This window comes from Euphorbia lathyris, chromosome 2 (genome assembly GCF_963576675.1).
Source record: "Euphorbia lathyris chromosome 2, ddEupLath1.1, whole genome shotgun sequence".
Lineage (NCBI taxonomy): Eukaryota > Viridiplantae > Streptophyta > Magnoliopsida > Malpighiales > Euphorbiaceae > Euphorbia > Euphorbia lathyris.
Window position 1 is genome coordinate 113,893,796 of NC_088911.1, and position 7,080 is coordinate 113,900,875.

The 7,080-nt window shown below is 40.7% G+C and overlaps 1 non-coding gene across 1 annotated transcript; it reads right to left on the minus strand.

The window, feature by feature from the left end:
• Positions 1–6,203: 6,203 nt before the first annotated feature.
• LOC136221319 (small nucleolar RNA R71) lies at positions 6,204–6,310 on the minus strand. Its single transcript, XR_010685092.1, has one exon. It is a non-coding gene; the product is annotated as a small nucleolar RNA R71 (small nucleolar RNA).
• Between the last annotated feature and the right edge of the window lie 770 nt (positions 6,311–7,080).

Here is a 7,080-nt window from a genome sequence, read left to right on the forward strand (position 1 = left end):
AGCCAAAAAAAATATATAGAAAATATAATTGTTTCATTCGTAAGAAAAATAGTATATCTTGACATAAGTAATTAAAAAATTATCATCCAGAAGTACACCAAAGAAGTTTGAATCTGTATCTTCAATATCATAGATCGTGATAAAGCAATAGTAGACAATGCTTGTAACTATTTTTGGTACAACGACGAGAAACACACTCCATCCAGAATTGACTTCATAGTCTTTTTTCTTCTCCAGAAATAACTTCATGATCTTTCAATTTAATGATAGACAAAACTTTTACGTTTTTCGATAAAGGAAAACATGATAACATCTCATATATGGAGACAGCCGACAACCACCCATTTATGGAGGTAGACGACAATCGCCCATATAGGGAGAAAAGACAAAAAAAAAATTACAAATAAAAAATAAACTACCAAATCTACCATAATAGAAATCAAAAGGAATATCGAAAATTCGAGTGGCTGAAGCTGAAGCAGCTACTTTCGAAGTAACAAAAAAGAAAAGCAACGACTAGAGTGGGAGAGTCACAGTCGAAAAGAGGATTCCTCACTTCTTTCTCTCATTCAAAACCGTGCATGAGATATCAATAAAAAAATTATTCAATAAAGAAAAAACAAAATAAAGCAAAAAATGAGCTTATCATTTGGTTAAAACTGGAAGAAAACTCAAAATTCTAAATAAAAAAAATAAAAATTTCTCAACAGCTAGGTTTAGATCAATTCAGTGAATTCACTTTTATTTGAGTCAATTTAATAAAATTTGTTTGTGAAATGTTCGTATAAATTAAAAATTATGAACTTAATTTTTAAAACTATTAAAAATTAAAATAAAAATTTAATTTAGAAAAATAAATGATGATCACTAAACAAGACATTTTTTTTATGATCTATTCTTTAAAAAAATAATAATGAGATTATCTATAGTTTACTACTAATAGTTTTCTATTCCCTTTTTTTTTGGTAGGGAAAAGAAGGAAAAAACAAAACACCACAACAAATTAGCCCGGGATTAGCATAGGAAAGCTAACTCCCACATTATCTTCCAAAAGCAAAGACAAACGGAAATTAGGGGGAGACGAGAAAATCGAGACGTCTGATAGGGGCGTTTCGTCCCTATCTTTTAGCGTGGTTTACGGTTTAATTTAAGACTAAATAAACAAGTTTATTTACAAAAATAAGGGTTTTTAATAAAATAACGAAATAAAAATAAAATCCGCACTTTCGGTTAATTGTCTTTATTTTTTATTAAATTTAGATACTAAAATGTCAAGCTAACTCGGCTCTCGAGAATTGTATTTCAGGTACGAGTAAGGAGCAAAATCCCACCGACATACGCGGGGCGTATAAACCTCCACGTGGGGCGTGATATCTAGTCAGAACTGATTGCCCAGTCCACATGCACCACGTGGGACTCACCCACTGATACGCGAGGCGTATGAACCACCACGCGGGGCATAGAAGCAATAATAGTCTCAATCATGAAGGTCAGACTGCATGGTCTTCCAAGTCAACAGGTTCTACGCGGGGCGTCATACCTTACACGTGGGGCGTATATGGAAATTCTTCAATCTAAAAGATCCAGAGACTCATATATGCGGGGCGTTCTCCAGGCTACGTGTGGCGCAAAAGACTTAATTCAAGCTACTAAATCTCAGAAGCTCAACCACGCGGGGCGTACCCTAGTCTACACAAGGCGTGGTTGAGACAACAAGATCTGAATTTGGTCCACATGCAGGAGATTATTGACGGAATGGGTCAATATACGGGGCGTCCTTAATCCTACGCGTGGCGTATCATGGTGCAACTGCAGAAATAATGTATCTCCATGCTTGTATCTTGTAGATTTACAATTTGATCCCTAACTTGATGTGTATAAATAAGAGTGATTAGCACTCATTTAGATATTCAGATTTTACATAGCAAAACTCTATCACCTTGAGAGCTTGTTCGTGTATTCCGTTACTCCGTGAAAGTTCCATTCCATCCTCGTTCACCAACCTCGAGAGTTCCACCTCCAAGTCCTAAGAGACGGCCTTGAGTCCGGTTAGCTAGTTCCGAGGGCTGATTCTTCCCTTTTCACTTGCTAATTAGCTTGTACTCTTCCTATGTACTAGGCTTGGTTGTATTCCGTATTTACGCTTTCCATATTTATAACATATGATGTACAATTTCTGTTTTTTATACGTGTTGATGTTTGCTACTTGTTTTGATATTCATAATTGATTATTGTGTAGGGGAACGTGATTTCCGACGCCATTCGGGCTATCTTTAGGGATTCATATAGGTGTTGCCTTACCGGAAGTGACGCACCGGAAACCGTAGGAATTGACAAGCCACGGAACTTACGGGCCCTAGTTTCTAATCCCCAGCATTAGACACGCTTTGACTAGGAACCACGTAGTCTAAGTACTTCACGGGTCGGTCAAACTACACGTAGTCGTCATTGCAAGAGTAAATCATTAACCGTATATATTCGGAGTCATTGTTTATCATACTTATAACTTATCGCCATCCATATCACTTCGTAGAGTTTTCGTTATATAAATCTGTCTCACCCGTAGTTAGGAGTAGTTTGTAGTTGTTTCCCAAATCAACCCAAAGTATTCACCGCTTAGATAACGTATAAAACCGAGTCGTTTAATACTTGTGGTTATAAATCCCATGGATTCGATACCCGGTCTTAACCAGATTATTACTTGATACGACGGGGTACACTTGCCCCTAAGTAGTAGCGTCTAGTAGAGATAGAGCATTTAGGAAGATCACATCCATAGTCGTAACTTCCTTATCATAATATATATTTAGAGCTCTACCGAACACGCATAAAGTTTTTTGGTGCCGTTGCCGGGGATTTATACTTTCTCGCAATATTAGACAAAAACGTTTTATTGTTAGTCTAGGCATTATCTTTGTATAAATTGTTTATATACACTTTTACTAACAATATTCTTTCTTGTTCATAATTTCTTTATTTCTTTATTTTATGCACACCCGATCTCGGAGTGATACTCTCGTTCCTATTGATCTTGAAATTGAACATACTCTTTGTAGTATTCGGAGAGAGAAAATGGCCAACCTCAACAATGAAGCTAACCAACCCGAGACCAATCAAAGACCGCCGGTTCAACCCGTGAATAACAACCGCAATGGTGGAAACGACACCCGGACAATGATGGAGATTCTTGCTTTGCATCGCCCTCAAAATCGCAACGGAATCGTTGCTCCCACCATTCCGGCCAACACATATGAAATAAAGACTAGCATGATCCAACTAATTCAACAACTTGGTCAATTCGGAGGGGAACCCCATGAAAACCCCAACGAACATCTCGATAAATTTCTTATGTGTGCCGAAACTTCTCGGCAGAACGGTGTTCCGGTTGAGGCCGTCCGACTAAAGTTGTTTCCTTTCTCTTTGACAGGACAAGCATTGGAGTGGTTGCACTCGCTGGAGGCGGGATCGATTACATCATGGGAGGAGCTTGAGAAGGAGTTCCTTTCCTACTACTTCCCGCCGTCCAAAACGGTTAAGCTGAGGAATGATATCACGTCCTTTAGGCAACTTGAATGCGAGGCCCTTCATTCAGCTTGGGCTAGGTTCCGGAAGTTGCTCCAAAACTGCCCCCACCATGACATCCCTAAGCATGATTTGGTAAGTACCTTCTACCATGGTTTAACTCCCACTAATCGTGCAACCGTTGATTCCGCTGGTGGGGATTTGTTTCGAAAATCGGCAAGCGAGGCTTATGAGCTCATCCACGAACTAGCTCGGAAAAGTGTCCAATGGCAAGAAGATCGGTAAGTACCTTCTACCATGGTTTAACTCCCTCGCGACATCAAACATTTGCCGTGGAAGACGAGGCTCCAAAAAGTTCCATGGCGGAAATGAGTAAGAAACTAGACGCTTTGATAGCACAGTTGAGCCTCAACAAAGATGCACATGTCCTGATGTGCAATCATTGTGGTGGAGATCATGAAGAACTTAGTTGTCATGTCGGTAGCCCTTTCACCGGTGACACCGAAAATGTAAGTTACGTAGGAGGTAATTGATAGCTCCCATTTATATAGGGTTTTTAGGATTGTTTTAGTTCGTTTTTGCTTTATTTCCTTTCAATCTCAGTATCATTTTGTTATCTTTTAGTTAAAATCAGTAATTTCCGTTACTTATGGCATTTTTTGTATTTTCAGGTGTTTTTAGGACTGCTTGAGCATTTCTGGACAGTTCGGGGACCACTAGAGCAAATTCCGGAAGCACAGGGACCAAAACAGATAACTTCCGGAGGGAACTGCCCTTTTTCAGCACTTGTCTCGCCGAGACAGTGCCTGCCTCGGCGAGACAGGCCCTTGTCTCGTCGAGACACAGCCTGTCTCGGCAAGACGTGGTGGGCTGATGGTTCCCAAAGGGAACCATCACGTGGTGTCTCGACGAGACGCCTAGTGTCTCATCGAGACACCCTTTCGTCTCGTCGAGACACCTCTTGTCTCGACGAGACGAGACGCTGGGAAGCAATTTCCCAGCGTCTTCTCACCTCCATGGCGCGAATCTTGGCCCAAAAAATGTCCAAAATACCCCCCTAACACACCTAGCACTTAAAGGGGAACATGATGCCTCTTTGGTGGCGGTTACTTTTTGTTTTTTGCTGGATTGGCTTCTCTACCTACTCTTTCCCCCCTTTTTTGTTTTCTTTAGTAGGAGATTTTTAGTTTCTCCCCTTGTAATTGTTGTTGCTTGAAGATTGGTGAGGAGAGTTCTATCAATTTTGTAATCAGAATCAGACAAAGCCGAGTTTTAGATTTCTAAATCCCTCAATCTGTCTCTTACTTTTCTTACTTATTTGATTAATGATGATTCATGTTGATAATATGTGCTTCAGTGATTTGATTAGTTTAATTATGAACTAATCCCCATCCAATCTGGGATGGGGATGAGATTGATTGAGTAACCTTGAATGATTAGGGATTTGGGTTTATGGGATTATTCCCAATTGATCAGATTATGCATGCTTAGTGACCTGGATTTGTCAGAACTAGGATTATAGTTAGAATGAGATTCGATGATGATCAACTAGCCTGGAATTGCTGAACCTAAAGTCTTGATTCTGACAAATGTAGGATTATAGATAGGTGAGTACCTGACCAAGGAACTACCTAATCCGAATGAGAATAATCTGACCTCGCTAGAGACCACTAGGAGTGCGGACTAGTGGCTGGGCTACGTCCCTAGCCTTAATCACCACAGACCCTAATGCTTTGCATACCTAGGTTATATGCCTAATCAAGCCGTCAACCGATGGCATGTGAATAGACTACACGAGATTGGCAGTCTTAATGTGGTTAATTAGGTGATTACCGTCAATTATCATTAGGATATAAACTTGAATCCCAGTAAATCATACATGGAGACCAGTTAAGGGAATCCCCATCTTAGATTGTTTCATCAATTAGATCAAATCCTCCCCGTCACACGTTTTTGTCTTTTGTTTTCAAAATTCATTTGCTTAATCATTTTTCCAATATTTATTCATCCTCCTGAACAATTACGCCTTCTTCCCTAGACTAATTAGTCGTGGCAAATAGTCCTTGTGGTTCGATCTCGTGCTTAGCATAATACTACTTGATGCGATAGGATACACTTGTCCTGTTAATTGCTATATACTTTACGAGCATCAAGTTTTTGGTGCCGTTGCCGGGGACTAATTTTTGTTTATAACTAATTAATTCATTGCGAAGCTTGAATAATTGTTTGGGATTCCTCTAACCGAGAGTCTGATAATCAATCATACTCTTATCTGAATTCATAAGCTGAAACTGTTCTTGCAGGGCCTGAGACGAGGATCAGTGATGGAGTTGCTGAAGGCGAGGAGGCCGACAAGCACCTCTGGCATCCTCGATCCGGCAATAACAGTGGAATCATTCGAAATCAGACCAGCGATGATCCAGATGATTCAGAACTCGGGACAGTTCAAGGGGGATTACTACGAAGATCCCAATTCACACCTTGACAAGTTCGTAGAATATTGTAGCACCTTCAAGTGCGAAGAAGTCACATCTGCACAAGTCTACCAGAAGTTGTTCAGATTTTCCTTGAAAGAAGAAGCTGCAGAATGGCTTCATTCAGTTGAGCCAGGCTCTCTGACTGATTGGGACACCACTCTATCAGCTTTCCTAGCGAAATATTTCCCTCCATCTAAGACTGCTCAGTTCAAGAGCGAAATCGCATCGTTTAGGCAGACTGAAAGTGAGAACCTGCATCTAGCTTGGGAGAGGTTCCAGAGATTGTTGAGAAGGTGCCCCCATCATGATTACTAGTGGTACCAGCTTGTTGATATGTTCTATTCGGGGATATCTCCTGTTAGCCGTGCTTTTCTTGATACAGCGGCGGGAGGAAATTTGTTCAACAAAACCGCAATACAGGCTTATAATCTGGTGAAAGAATTGGCGGAACGAAGTGCGTGTTGGCAAGTTGTAAAGCTGCCTCCGAGCAGGGATACAACAGTAGAGGAGTGCATTGGAGTATGTCCAAAATTAAATCCTCAGATAGCAGCACTCACAGAAAAGGTAGCTTTGCTGGGAGATCACTTGAAATCACCGGTGTCAGTGGTGAGCTGTGAGGTTTGCAGCGGAGGGCATAAGAGTGTGAAATGTCCCATTGTGTTCGAACAGATCCACTATTTAAAGCAGGACGGGAACAGAAGGGCAGGCTCTGAATTCAATTTAGAGAAGGGTATCAACACCCTGATAGAGAGCATGAGTGCCATGGAGGGAAGATTGGCACACAATGAAGCATTCTACCAAAGACTTCAGACGCAAGTGAGTAAGTTGGCATAAGAGGAAGCACGAGCAATTACGCTCAGAAGTGGAACACAGGTCAAAGGACCGGATTTTGTGCCTCAACAAGACGAGGGGTTAGACCCAGTTACTGGTAATAACTCGTCTGTTCCATCTTCTCCTTAAGTAAGTGTTTCTGATCCTGTTTCGATACCTAACACTGTTGACCCACCAACACAGGTGACATTACCTTATCCTACTTCTAGAAAAGCTAAATTAGATAAGGATTATTCAAAGATGCTTAATG